Raw genomic sequence first — 15,379 nt, 5'->3', positions numbered from 1 at the left:
CAGATGGTGACCTTTGCTTCACACACTGCAAATCAATTTGTCATAATTAAGGTATGCGTTTGACTTCTAACAGATTAAAAAAAATATTCGCTAACCAAGAGAATGATAAAAAACAAAAGACGAATAATTTAGTGCATTTCAAAAATTTGTATTCTACGTTGTGATTAATTTGTAGACTTTAGAATAGATTTGGGTGGGGCAAAAAAGTAAGATGGCTTGATTGATGGTGGTTTGAAGATGGCTTTAAAAACAATGGCAATATCATTTCAGTAGTATTAAAATTTTGGCTGTACCACCATCTGCTCCCAGGCAGATATATTGCTTTAAGTGAAAATTTTCGATTGAGTAACTAATCAAAAATCAGGTTTTGATTTGGAAGTGATAAAACTGTTCCACAGGATTTGACGCTTTTTAGCAAATTTGCCATACGTCAACAAATTCTTCATTAATGATATTCACCTGCATTTTTTGCAATAAAATTTTGAATTGATTATCACTTGGTTTTTTTTCTCTTCTCTAGTTTCTTTGTACTTTTATTTGTAGTTCATGATAAATCAAATCTGTTAATAATTTATATTTACTATTAAAATTTTTTGCATGTTTATGCGGTTTGGAAATTTGCAACACAACGGAAATATAAGGTAAATTTTGATTCACGTAACATAGACATGAACATGGAGTAGTAGCAGCAGAGTTATAAAATTTTCTCCACACCATTCAAAATTTGATGAAGCAACCAAAAACCAAAAAAACTGAAAAGCTGTCATGGCAAGCTTCCGCACATTTCTAATAAGTGATGACGAATGTGGGGTACTACAAATAAACCACGAATTTGAATATATCATGCAAAGTTTCGATGGTGACATTTCACACTCAAAAATGATTGTTGTATCTATGTAGATCTCATGAGAAAATGATTTACTAGTGTTTGGCTGTTAACATCAATTTAAAATGAACGTTTTAATATCATTTCCAGGGTCAATTTAGTAATTGAATTTTAAATGGAATTATTTGAATTTTGGAGCTAGACCTACATTTCCTTAAATAAATGCCAAAACTGAATGAAAACGAAAAAGAATTGTATCGTATAGATGCTGAAGCAGTCATATAAGGAAATTCAAATATATGGTAGCTATAACAAAATATGGCACGAACTAGACCTTGTCGGCCAGGATGTCAGAAAATTTCACCAATCTCATACGCCGTTTGAACTAGTCTCAAATTTCAAATCCGATAGTTGGTCTAAATGGCAGCTTTGCCCAAACATGGTCCAGCACAAATCACGGTAGCATATTTCAGAGAAATTAGTTAGAAAATGTGACCTTTATGGCCTTAAACCGAAAATTGGGAAATCGGTCTATATGACAGCTGCATCCAGACGCGGTCCTATTTGGGCCATATTGGTCAAGAATATCGAGGGGTCTAGTATAATTCAAAAATTGCGAAAATGCCCATGAACATTCCATTAAGAAACAGAGGCGATTCATAGAAATGCAAATTTTGCCCATGAACATTCCACTAAGGAACAGGGGCAAACTTCTTACATATCAATGATTTAAGTTCGATTCAAGTTTAAGCTCAATGAACAGGGGCCTCCTTTTTATAGCCGAGTCCGAACGTCGTGCCGCAGTGCGACACCTCTTTGGAGAGAAGTTTTACATGGCATAGTATCTCACAAATGTTGCCAGCCTTAGGTGGGGAAAACCACAGCTGAAAAATTTTTTTGATGGTCTCGCCAGGATTCGAACCCCGGCGTTGAGCTTCATAGGCTAACCTCTGCATACGGTGCCTCTGAGCCATATAGGATACGGATGTCGAAAAGCCAAACATAAGTCACTGTGTCAAATTTCAGCGAAATCAGTTAATAATTACGCCTTTACCTAAAGATCGAGAAATCGGTCTATGTGGCAGCTATATACAAATCTGGACCGATCTGGGCCATCTTTAAGAAGGATATCGAGGGGCCTAACATAACTCACTATCCTAAATCGGACAAAAAATTTGGCATTTATGGGCCCAAGATCTTAAATCGAGAGGTCGGACTATATGACAACTATATCCAAATCTGGACTGATCTGAGCCAAATAAAAACAGATGTCGAGTGGCCTAACACAACTCATTGTCCCAATTTTGGGCAAAATCGGACATTAAATGTGCCTTTTATGGGCCCAAGACCTTAAAACGAGAGATCGGTCAGCTATATCCAAATCTGGACATTTGAACAGATAAATATATCTACACGAAACTTGACACAGTGAATGTGTATATAGTATTCAATAATTATGCAAAATTTGGAGACACTAGGTCCATGAGATAACATGGGGCGTTTTTATTTATGAGATAACATGGGGCGTTTTTATTGGAAAATTGTGTATTTTTTTTTTTAACCGAAAAAAGGGTCAACTTTGAACGGCCGTATCTCCTAAACTACAAATCTAACACTTTTGCCACCTATTTTGATTTTTGCCACCTATTTTTTCTGTCCGCGCCATAGTGCGACGATAGAATATCTGGAAGGAATGAAAGAGGTTTCGCATAACTGGGACATGAGGTCGAGTGCGAGACACTGTTGCCAGCGGCACAGTCTTGGATTAACGGAACTTTGGTATTTTCAACTGGAAAACCCTGCTACACAGATGAATCAAAGCTGAAGGGCAGAGTGGGTCTGGGGGTCTACATTGAGAACCCAGGGCAATAACAACAAGGTCAGGAAGGTCCGCATCGTTTTGGTGGCGGGTCATAGCGGAGCAAACGATTTGGTAGTAAGGAATGCAATCAACAAACATGGATAACCCGAAGCCATTCGGGCCGACGTAGTCCGAGTAAAGGGCGTGGGCGACAAACTCATGTAAAATTGTAGAACGGCGAAACAAGGACGACTAAAATCCTATGGGGAGATATAGCTTTCGGTACCAGTACGGGATACATAGGACAACGAGTATGTGAAGGGCATGTTGGGGATCGCGGGATGTCGGAGCATTTCCTATGGGGACTTAGAGGGGATCAGAAAATAGCAGCAAGCTGCTTTAAAATAAGTGCACACGATTGACATAAAGTGAATGATACGCTCACACCTTATACCAGCAATCGGTGTTGACGCTTACGGCTCTCAACCAGCAAAACATGAAATGACATTTTATGATTTGTTGCGTGCTTTATTATGCCTTGGCTAAACGACTGAAACAAAGAGAATAATAATGCGTGCAGTGTTGCCACAACAGAAAATAATTTCCGTCAAAAATGTCCAAAAAACCTACCAAATCTTCAACTAGCCGACCACAATTTACTGACAAAATTTTGATAACAAATCCGAAAGACAAAAGTTTTGGTAAAATTTTTTCTAAATAAAAAATTTTTACGCTATGCTACAAAAAAGAAAAAAACTTGTTGATAACATTGAAAATCTACCAAAATCGATTTAGGCCCTCCATCCGATCAAATCCTAAAATTTACAAATCCATCCGAGCAAATTTGGTAGAAAAAGCCCAAAATGACAACACTGAATGCGTGTGACTTGGCATCAGCGCTACCGTGAAGGGCTGAACATTGCTGATCTGTGTCTTTGCCGTTTGATTGTCTGTTGTGGCATTCCTCTGCTTGCTTTGCCTTCACATGGCACTCATCTAAGTAGTGCTCATTCGCAAACAAAATACGGTGTCCGACACTCAATGTAATATGAAGAGCGTTTCTAGTTGACATTGTTTTGATGTGGCATGCATAACAGGCACTTGCTTGGAAAACAAAAAGGCATGGTATGAAAAACAATCAGGGATTTCCTAAGTAGCACGGAATTTCTATCTTAAATTTTCTTTATTTTAGTATGTAGAGCGTACAATAAGTCGATTACTAGCTTAGGTTTATGTCCAATGGGCATATACACATGCTCTTTTCAACCTTACTTAACCTAACCTAACGGTTTATGCAGAAGTCAGAGAATGTATGTGCAATGTCTAGTGAGGAAAAACTACAACTACTTTTTAATACATATTACCGGCAAACCCTCCAATGGTTTTATAATGATGTTGTCAGACCTTTAACGCACTATGATTTTGAGGTCTACAGCCTGCCCCAAAATAATGCCTCAAATGGACATGCATACCAAACGGTATAATTTATTTTAACATTTGGACCATGTCAAAAGGGAAGTGCAAACATTGAAGGGTGTAGCGAAGCACACTGGGCCAGCTAGTTATATATATATATATATATATATATATATATATATAAAACAACGAGCTAGAATCATGAAATTTTGCATGAAATTAAATGTCTTGGGTCGTAGGCACGGGATAAGTCTGGATTTAGTGATATTCGTACTAAAAATAGTTTAAAGTACGAAATGGTAAAAATTTGCCCAGAGCGAACGGCAAGGACTAGAATTGTGATATTGGTCTCAAATTGAAGAGCGTCTCGCAAAAAATAAGGTTGGTAAAAAAAAACAAAAATTGTACCGGAACAGGGGGAAATAGTACGTTTAGTATCGCAATTGGTACTATTTGGTACATTCTTCGTAAATTGAACCAGAGCTCTGCAGTTTGGAACTTAGGTACACTATGGCAACCTTAATTGGGTGACAGTAAGAGTTTTTAGAAATTTGTACATGTAGGTACTAAAAAAAGTACCTAAAAGGTACGAAATTGGTGAACTTTGTACAGGGCGGATGAATAGAGGTAGTATTTAGGAATTTGACTTTAAGGACATCTGGTGCAAAAGGATGAGGGTGAAAAGAAAAAATGGAAAAATATTACTGGTAATGAGAGAAAACGTACGTTTAGTACCGCCATTGATACCGTTTGGTACAGATGAAGCTAGAGTTTTTAAATTTGGCATGTAGGTAAAACTAGGAAATATATGATGGGTAACAAAATGATCTATTCAAAATTCGTACATTTTAGTACCAAAATTGGTACCATTTGGTACTTTCTTTTTAGATAGAGCTAGAGGTCTGAAATTTGGAAAAATATGATGGGTGACTATCATCTTTTTACAATTCGTACACGTACATGTTTGACATGTAGGTAAAATAAAACTTAGAAATATATGATGGGCGACCAAAGGGTTTTTCATAATTAGAACATTTTGGTACCAAAGTTGGTACTCTTGGGTACTTTCTTTATAGATGGAGCTAGAAGTCTGAGATTTGGCATGTAGCTACAACTTAGAAATCAATGATGGATAACTAAATGATCTATTCAAAATTCGTACATTTTGGTACCATTTTGTACTTTATGTTAAGATAGAGCTAAAAGTCTGTAATTTGGAATGTAGATACAACTAAGAAATATATTATGGGTGACTAAATGTTCTATTAAAAATTCGTACATTTTGGTATCATTTGGTACTTTCTGTTCAGATGGAGCTAGAGATCTGAAATTTTGCATGTAGTTACAACTACGAGTTATGATGAGTGGCTAAATAATTCACCATTCGCACATTTTGGTACCAGAAGTGGTACCATTTGGTACTTTCTACATGGATAGAGCTAGAGGTCTGAAATTTGGCATGTAGGTACAAAAAGAAAATATAGAATGGGTGACTAAATGATCCATTCAAAATTCGTACATTTTCGTACCAAAAAGTGCAACATAGTAGGAAATAGCTTATTTTCGCTGTAGGCGACGGGGACTGCTAAAATTAAGCAATTTGAAAAACATTATTGCAGTCTTGACGAAAATACGACATGTGGAAGAAAACGTACTAACTGGGGTGTAATTGGTACCTAGGAAGAATGTGTTGGGAAACTGAAAGATATTCTTTATTACAATATTTAGGTTTTCAAACGTACAAAATGATACTTTCTTTACGAAGTAAGCTAAAGCTCTCAAAATTTGGATACAAGTACACCTTGACTATAAATTTTGGGATCGTTCAAAATCGTAAATTTAGGTACTAAAACATACAAATTGGTACATTCGTTAAGAATTTAGTTAAAGAACTCAAAATTGGGATACGTTTACACCTTGACTGTAAATATTGGGCGGTTAAAATATTTTGTTTTAATTCTTACATTTATGAACTAAAATATATCTTAAAATCTTAAGCTCTCAAAATTGGGATACAACTACATCTTGACTGTAAATTTTGGACAACCACAATATTTTTTTTTTGAAATCGTACTATTAGGTACTAAGACATACAAAATAGTACTTTCTTTACCAATTAAGCTAGTGTTCAAAATTGGGATTCATTTATACCTTGACAATATATATTGGGCGACCTAATAATTTCCCTATGTATTGTTATTCTTGGTACTATTTGGTACTTTCTTCACAGAAGGGGACATATTTCAATTATCACAAAACTTCACAATCTTATTAAACGAGTGACTACCTAAGTTTTTGGAAGTCCCACACTAAAAAGGGGGTATCAAAGCGGGGGGCAGCGAAGCGGATCACCGGGATGCTAGTTATATACAATTCCTCAATTGGAAACATATAGGGTTTTTTTTAAATTAAGTTTAGCCATTCAAAGATCTTTTCTTCGCATTACTAAAGAGAAATTTGTTCCATTTGCACTTTGCTGGCTAAGAGCCAGTTAAGACAACCTGATTTGAAACTTTTTACAAGATTATATGCCTATGCATGTACCATGGCACAGCTAAAACCTTTTTCATTGATATAATTCTCCAACTCTTTTCGATTTCGTTTCTTTGTTGAAGCGGATATAAACACATTTTTTTGTTGAAATCACTTTTCGTTTCATTTTTGTTTGTTTTTTTTTTTTATTTTCTTCGCACCAAAGTGAAACCGACAATGACACACCCTCTGCTGCTGTATTCCCTCTATCGCAGAGAGGTACATACGTTTTATGTATGTACACTCACATACCATATGTCTTGGAAATTGCGCAAAGAGAAAGAAAAAAGAGTAAGAAAACAATTTCACATTTTTTTAGTGTCAGTTACGCGCCGATCTTTCATAAGATATGTACTAGAAACAAAAGCGAAACATTTTCGGTGGCAAAAAATAAAATATTAAAAAAGTTAAAACACATTTTGTTAATTCTTTAAGATTAATTTTAGCAATTAATCATTTTGTCGTTTTAAATTAAACACCGTTAAAACTCCAAAGTTGGCGCTTGTTGTATTTAATCCAAATCTTTCAAGCAAAAGGGTTGTTTTCATTATAAATTATCAAATCATTGCCACCTGTCGTCATTTGTCATTTACCTGTAAAAAACTCAAAAAAGAGCACCAAATAAAGTTGGTTTTTTGGCATTTGAATAGACGCTCGGTCTCTCCCACTCTCTCGCGGCTTTATAGTATTTTGTAATTGTGTATTCACGTTTTTTTTTGTGAGCTTTGTTGAAATCGTTTCGTTAAAAGTTTGCCAAAACAAAAAAAAAAATGTTGCAATAATTAATTAAAATAGTATTGTGAGCGTATTTGTGTTGAATGTATGCGATTTTGTGTTATTTTTCATTGGTTTTAATCCGCCTTCATTTCAATTGCCGCAGCTAAAAAAATCGGAACTTAAGGTAAGTTTTGATAAATGTAAGCTGACATTTGGGACATTTAACATGCCGCCATATTTACGTTTTAATTAAGTTGAAGTTTAATTTAAATTGGATTATTCATCCACTTTGCAGAAGTTTGCTATTTTGTGAATTGTCATAAAAGCAAATGTAAATAATATTGGGTTGCCCAAAAAGTAATTTTTCATATAGTCGGCGTTGACAAATTTTTTCACAGCTTGTGACTCTGAAATTGCATTCTTTCTTCTGTCAGTTATCAGCAGTTACTTTTAGCTTGCTTTAGAAAAAAAGTGTAAAAAAAAGTATATTTGATTAAAGTTCATTCCAAGTTTTTCCTAAAAATGCATTTACTTTCTTTTAAAAAATCCGCAATTACTTTTTGGGCAACCCAATAGTTTTTTTTTATTGCATCAACTAGAAAAATAAACAATTAATTAACAATTAAAATTAAACAATTTAAAAAACACACCAACATCTGTTTTTTAATAATTTTCCATGACTTCAAGCCGAACCAACCACAAAATTATTTGTAAATAATAATTATTTCTCTTATTGCATCAAATAGTTTAAACTGTTCGAGGTTCGTGTCTTAAGTCTTTTGTTCTATACAAGCGGCTGGGTTTCAATCGACACATATAAGCTATACAAACTTGTTTGGTTGTAATTATTATTTGTTCAATTATTTGTTGAAGGTCTCGTTTTGGAGTGCTTGGTTGATTTGAGTTGTCACAAGAATCTTGACCATGAATTTTAGCCTATGAGCTTTAAGTGATGGACATTTTCTCTGAAGACAAAATTTCAATGAAATCTTCTCTAAAGACGAAATTTTAATGAAATCTTGTCTTAAGCCAAACATTTTCTCTTAATGTAAAATGCAATGAATTTGGATTAGTTTCCAATGGTTGTCTGCAAATAGAATCACTTCGACATTTTAAGGAGAATAGGGAAGAGAAATGGGAAGACAAAATATTGTATATGCCTTCCAGTTGCTGTTACTGAAACACTCAGTAACAGCAACTTGCGAATGCTCACATCCACTAATTCAGTCAAGTCAAAGAAACAAGACATTAATGTAGAACTTCCGCTTATCCGTGTAGTACAGACACACAACAAATGTTTTTAAGTTTCCTCTTCCCACATGTCCAATTTGCAAATTTTGACCATGAACATTCCACTAAGGAACAGGGGCAAACTTCTCACATATCAATGAGTGCAGTCCGATTCAAGTTAAAGCTCAATGATAAGAGACCTCCTTTTTATAGCCGAGTCCGAACGGCGAGCCGCAGTGCGACACCTCTTTGGAGAGAAGTTTTACATGGCATAGTACCTCACAAATGTCGCCAGTATTAGGAGGGGAAAACCACCGGTGAAAATTTTTTTCTGGTGATCTCGCCAGGATTCGAACCCAGGCGTTCAGCGTCATAGGCGGACATGCTAACCTCTGCGCTACGGTGGCCTCCTGTTCCCACATGTACTCACAACAAAAATCGTAACCTAGAGTTTATGTTTTACCAGCAAGTTTTCCAATCAAACAGAGACATATCGAGGAACACAATGAGTGAGACTCATGTTCTAGCCATCGACAGCAAAGCGGTAGACCTCTTAAGTTCAAGGAGAATGAATGGAGGATGGAAGCAGCACACACCATAGCGGGATAATCGAAGCGACGATAGGAAACCTGGAAGAAAGGGAGGAGGTTTCCGATCGGATACCTGGGACTACACTTGAGGTCGAGTGCGAGACACTGCTCCCAGCGGCACAGTCGTGGACTGACAGAACCCTAGCTTCGCCGTATGGAAGATCATGTTATACGGATGGATCAAAGCTAGGGGACAGAGTGGCCCTGGGGCTCTACATTGAGAATTCAGGGCTAAGATTTTTTTTAGACTGTCTGACCATTAGACGGACCTGATTCGGGCGAGATCCGGGCGATCACGGATGGCATGAGGTGGTGTGGTACTAACGCGTGGACGACGAGTGTGAACCTCTTTACGGAAGGGAAAATGGCGATAAGGGCAATAACAACCAGGACGGTAAGGTCAACAGTCACGGAGTGTAAGAAGGAGATTAACGCCTTCTCTGAGGATGGCAAAATCAGCATCGGGCCATAACGTAGTAAGGGGAAATAAAAGAGCTGACGATTTAGCCGTGAAGGCCAGAGAACTGCCGTCGATAAACTTGGTTAATTCGAAGCCTTTTGGTTCGACGCAGTCCGATTTAAGGGCGTGGACGACGAACGCGCATGTTACACTCTGGAAACAGTCGGTAGGACGGCAAAAATCCTATGGGGTGATCCGGATCGTGAGAAGACGAGGCTATTACTGAAAGGAAGTAGGAAGGAGGTAAGTATAGCTTTTGGTGCCACAACGAGATACATAGGACTACGAGCTTACTTATGCAAAATCTGTGGGGTAAAAGAGCATATGGGGAAGATGATGAGACGTTGGAGCATTTCCTATGTCATTGCCCGGCTTTCGCGTATGATAGACACCGGTGTTTAGGTGAGGACACGATACCAGACAAAACCCGAGGAATGGTATGAAAAACAATTAAGGATTTGTAGGCAGCACGGAATTCCTACAGTCGGTAGGACGGCGGAAATTTTATGGGCTGATCCGGATCGTGAGAGGACGAGGCTATTACTGAAAGGAAGTACGGGCTCACTTATGCAAAATCTGTACTGCTGGACACGATACCAAGCATAACCCGGGGGAATGGTAAGAAAAACAATTAAGGATTTTGTAAGCAACACGGAATTCCTAACTTTAAATTTTCTTTTTCGAGGCAACTTTTTAGAGCCCACAACATGCCAATTACTGGCTTATGTCTACAGTGACATGGGGCACTAAGCCCCATGTATGTATGTCTACAGTGACATGGGGCAGATTAATATTGGGTTGCCCAAAAAGTAATTGTCGGTAATATAGTAGTAATATAGTCGGTGTTGAGAAATTTTTTCAACGACTTGTGACTCTGTAATTGCATTCTTTCTTCTGCCAGTTATCAACTGTTACTTTTAGCTTGCTTTAGAAAAAAAGTGCGCGAAATTTTGTTTATATTTGTTTGTTTGGCGTCAATTTTAATATGGGTACCACATGTATTGAAAGAAATTCATTTAACAAACCGAAACAACGCTTGTGATATGCACCTTAAACGCAATGAATTCGATCCGTTTTTAAAACGAATCATAACTGGAGATGAAAAATGGATTGTTTACAACAACGTTAGTCGAAAACGATTATGGTCCAAGCATGGTGAACCAGCTCAAACCACTTCAAAAGCTCATATCCACGAAAAGAAGGTTACGCTGTCTGTTTGGTGGGATTGGAAGGGTGTGGTATATTTTGAGCTGTTTCCAAAGAACCAAACGATTAATGCGGATGTTTATTGTCAACAATTGGACAAATTGAATACAGCCATTAAGGAGAAGCGACCTGAATTGGTCAATCGTAAAGGTGTCATATTCCACCAGGACAACGCTAGACCGCACACATCTTTGGTCACTCGCCAAAAACTGAGTGAGCTTGGCTGGGAACTTTTGATGCATCCACCATATAGCCCTGACCTTGCACCATCAGACTACCATTTATTTCGATCTTTGCAGAACTCCTTAAATGGTAAAACTTTCGGCAATGATGAGGCTATAAAATCGCACTATGTTCAGTTTTTTGCAGATAAAGGCCAGAAGTTCTATGAGCGTGGAATACTAAATTTGCCTGGAAGATGGCAAAAGGTTATCGAACAAAATGGCAATTATATATTTGATTAAAGTTCATTCTAAGTTTTATTAAAAATGCATTTACTTTCTTTTAAAAAATCCGCAATTACTTTTTAGGCAACCCAATATCTGCACCCTCTTTTCAACCTAACCTAACACAAGTTCAAGTTGAAATTGGTCCATATATTCTTGGAGCAATTCTTGACGATCGGTTATTCGTTGCCTTTTGGGCTTCATTCCGGATTATTTTACTGTCACTAAAGGCATTTTCACAAATTCCGGTTTCCCTTAAATGTTTTAGGTAGTTTTTGGTCTTGGGAGCTCATTTGCTTTAAAACTCTCTAATAATATCTGTGGCTCAGAACTTATAACAGTTGAAATTTAATCTTTTCAGCCATCGCATTGAGAAAAATTCGACCCCCAAAGGCGGCTCTTAAATTCAGAAATTAAAGAAGTTTTCTGAACAAGATGCTGCACTTTTTGAACGAAAAGATATCTTCACGAAATTTTATGTGATCTGAGCTGTTAAGCCGATTATGTTCAAAATTCAGGGGCCTGGGGCCATTGGTGGACCTTCAAAGTTGAATACCTCGCCCTATAAAATATTGTTCGGGCTACTTAAGACTCATTTATGCTGCGATTTTCCAAATTTTTTGTTTGCTGGAAATTTATAGAAGAACCCTACAAAATCTTTTAAAGTAAACAAGAAATTCGACCAACAATTTTTTTGTTGAAAATTTGGAGATGCTGTTTTCCTATTTAATTGTTTGCGAAGGCATTTCTTATTCGATTTTCTATGTGGTACTTAATGCATTTGTTTGTAACACCCAGTAGGAAAAGAGATAGGCAATTGATTAGTTGACCGGTATCAACGCAGAATTACTTTCTGATACGATTTAGGGGCTGAAGAAGTAAAATAGGGAGATCGGTTTATAGGGGAGCTGTACTAGGCTATAAACCGATTCATGCCACATTCGACACGTATGTTAAAGGTCATGGGAGAAACCGTTGTACAAAATTCCAGCCAAATCGGATAATACTTGCGCCTTTTAGAGGCTCAAGAAGTCAAGATTCCATATCGGTTTATATGGCAGCTATATCAAGTAATGGACCGATTTGAACCAATCTTATTACAGTTGTTGAAAGTTGCAACAAAACACGTCGTGCAAAATTTCAGCCAAATCGGATAGGAATTGCTCCCTGTGGAGGCTCAAGAAGTCAAAACCCCAGATCGGTTTATATGGCAACTATATCAGGTTTTGGATCGATTTGAACTATTCTTAGCGCAGTTGTTGTAAGTCTTAACAAAACACCTCGTCCGAAATTTCAGCCAAATCGGATAGGAATTGCGCACTCTAGACGCTCAAGAAGTCAAGACCCCAGATCGGTTTATATGGCAGCTATATCAGGTTTAGATTGTTTTGAACTATTTTTAGCGAAGTTGTTGAAAATCAAAACAAAACACGTCGTCCAAAATTTCAGCCAAATCGGATAGGAATTGCGCACTATAGACGTTCAAGAAGTCAAGACCCCAGATAGGTTTATATGACAACTATATCAGGTTACTGACCGATTTCAACCATACTCATCACAGTTGTTGAAAGTCATAATAAAACATCTCATGCAAAATTTCAGCCAAATCGGATAAGAATTGTGCCCTCTAGCGGTTCAAGATGTCAAGATCCCAGATCGGTTTATATGGCAGCTATATCAAAACGTGGACCGACATAGCCCATTTCAATCCCAACCGAACTACACCAATAAGAAGTATTTGTGCAAAATTTCAAGCGGCTAGCTTTACTCCTTCGAAAGTTAGCGTGCTTTCGACAGACAGACGGACGGACGGACTGACAGACGGACGGACATAGCTAGTTCGACTTAAAATGTCGTGACGATCAAGAATATATATACTTTATGGGCTCTTAGACGAATATTTCGTGGAGTTACAAACAGAATGACGAAATGAAGGGTATAATAAGTGCTCTCTTAAGAAAGAACAAGACTAGGAACTACCCTACACATTCCAGAGATACTGGAATCTGTGGGTGTGCCTCTAGTGACATGTAAGCTAAATTTTTCAGGACCAGGCCCGAAGGACAACGAATGATAGATGGTCACAAACAGGAGGTTTTAAGCATTCCAAAACTATGTGGCCTTATCTAGACTTGAAGGGGTCTACCGCTTTGCTGTCATTGGCTAGAACAGACGTCTCAGTCTTTGTGTCCGTCATGACAGGTCACATATTGACAAACTGAAGGTTGCCAGCAACGACTTTTGAAGAAGCTGTGAGGACATCGAGAAGGTCACCGTAGCGCAGAGGTTCGGGTTCTGGCGAGAACATCAGAAATAATTTCAGCGGTGATTGTTCCCTCCTAATGCTGGCGACTATGTAAAACCTTCTCCCCAAAGTGGTGTCGCAAGCCGTTCGCACTTGGCCAAAAAAAGGAGGTTCCTTATCATTGCGCTTAAACATGAATCAGACAGCACTCATTGATGTGTAAGAAGTTTGTCCCTTTTCCTTAATGGAATGGGCAAATTTGCATTTGTAGACCAGTATTTCGAGGTGCTACAAATGGAATGAAGAAGTTAGTACGCCTTCAACCCATAGTGGAGGGTTTTCTTCTTTTTCTTTTCTTTTTAGGAATATTCTTACAATCTGTTTTGAACCAAATCAATGTATGTTCGATGCTTATGAGGCGTAAAGAAATTTTGTTTATGCATTTATTTTATTTAAAATTAAATATTTATACCAACCACCGTAGTATAGGGGGTATATTCATTTAGTCATTCCCTTTGCAACACATCGAAATATCAATTTCCGACCCTACAAAGTATATATATTTCGGATTGTCGTAAAATTCTAAGACGGTTTAACGATATCCGTGTGTCTGTCTGTCCATCCGTCTGTTATAATCACTCTTCAGCCTTCAAAAATTGAGATATTGAGCTGAAATTTGGCACAGGTACGTCTTCTTGATGCACGCTGGTTAAGTTCTTGAGCTGGCCAAATCGGATAATATTTGAATATGGCTGCTTTATAGGCCGATTTTCCGATAAAAGGTCTAATGCCCATAAATGCTTTATTTTTCATTCGATTTCGCTGAAATTTGAAACAGTGAGTAATTTTAGGCCTCCCGACATCTGACCCAAATATGGTCCATATCGGACTATATTTTGATATAGCTGCCATATAGACCGATCTCTCGATTAAGGGTCTGAAGCCCATAAACGCTTTGTTTTTTAACCTATTTCGCTGAAATTTGAAACAGTGGGTTATTTTAAGCCTCCCGACATCTGACCTAAATATGGATCAAATCGGACTTTATTTAGGTATAGCTGCCATATAGACCGATCTCCAGATAAGGGGTCTAAAGTCCATACAAACTTTATTTTTTTTTAACCGATTTCGCTGAAATTTGAAACATTGGCTGGTTTTACGCTTCCTAACATAGGACCTAAATGTGGTTCAGATCGGACTATATTTAGATATAGCTGCCATATAGACAGATCTGCCGATAAAGGGTCTAAAGCCCATAAAAGCGTTATTTTTTTAACCAATTTCGCTGAAATTTGAAACAGTGGGTAGTCTTAGTTCTCCCGACATCCGTCCCAAATATGGTTCGGATAGGACTATATTTAGTTATAGCTGCCATACAGACCGATGTCCCGATAAAGGTTCTGAAGCGAATAAAAGCTTTATTTATTTTCCGATTTCGCTGAAATTTGAAGCAGTAAGTTGCTTTAGGCCACCCACTATCCGACCCAAATATGGTAAAGATCGGACTGTATATAGACCGATGTACTGATTAAGGGTCTGAAGCTCATAAAAGCTTTATTTATTACCCGATTTTGTTGAAATTTGAGATACAAAATTCAAACGTGACTTATATTTATTAGCCCACTCAATATCCGTGTCGAATTTGGGTGCATAAGTTATTCACCGATGACGGTGACCACCGTAGCATAGAGGTTAGCATGTCCGCCTATGACGCTGAACGCCTGGGTTCGAATCCTGCCGAGACCATCAGAGAAATTTTTCAGCGGTGGTATTCGAAGGAGTAAAGCTAGGCGCATGAAATTTTGCATAAATACTTCCTATTAGGCCACCGTAGCGCAGAGGTTAGCATGTCCGCCTATGACGCTGAACGCCTGGGTTCAAATCCTGCCGAGATAATCAGAAAAATTTTT

The 15,379-nt window shown here is 37.7% G+C and overlaps 1 protein-coding gene across 1 annotated transcript in view; it reads left to right on the top strand.

Annotated features, from left to right (window-relative positions):
- Positions 1-7,103: 7,103 nt before the first annotated feature.
- The window catches only part of LOC106089809 (uncharacterized), a 71,701-nt gene continuing 63,425 nt past the window's right edge, over positions 7,104-15,379 (top strand). The window contains exon 1 of the mRNA XM_059368200.1: positions 7,104-7,476. The gene's annotated coding sequence lies outside the window, so the exon portion shown is untranslated. The remainder of the gene's footprint in view (positions 7,477-15,379) is intronic.

Source organism: Stomoxys calcitrans, chromosome 4 (genome assembly GCF_963082655.1).
Source record: "Stomoxys calcitrans chromosome 4, idStoCalc2.1, whole genome shotgun sequence".
Taxonomy (NCBI): Eukaryota; Metazoa; Arthropoda; class Insecta; order Diptera; family Muscidae; genus Stomoxys; species Stomoxys calcitrans.
The sequence above is the reverse complement of the archived record's forward strand: the minus strand, read 5'-3'. Positions and strand labels throughout refer to the sequence as shown.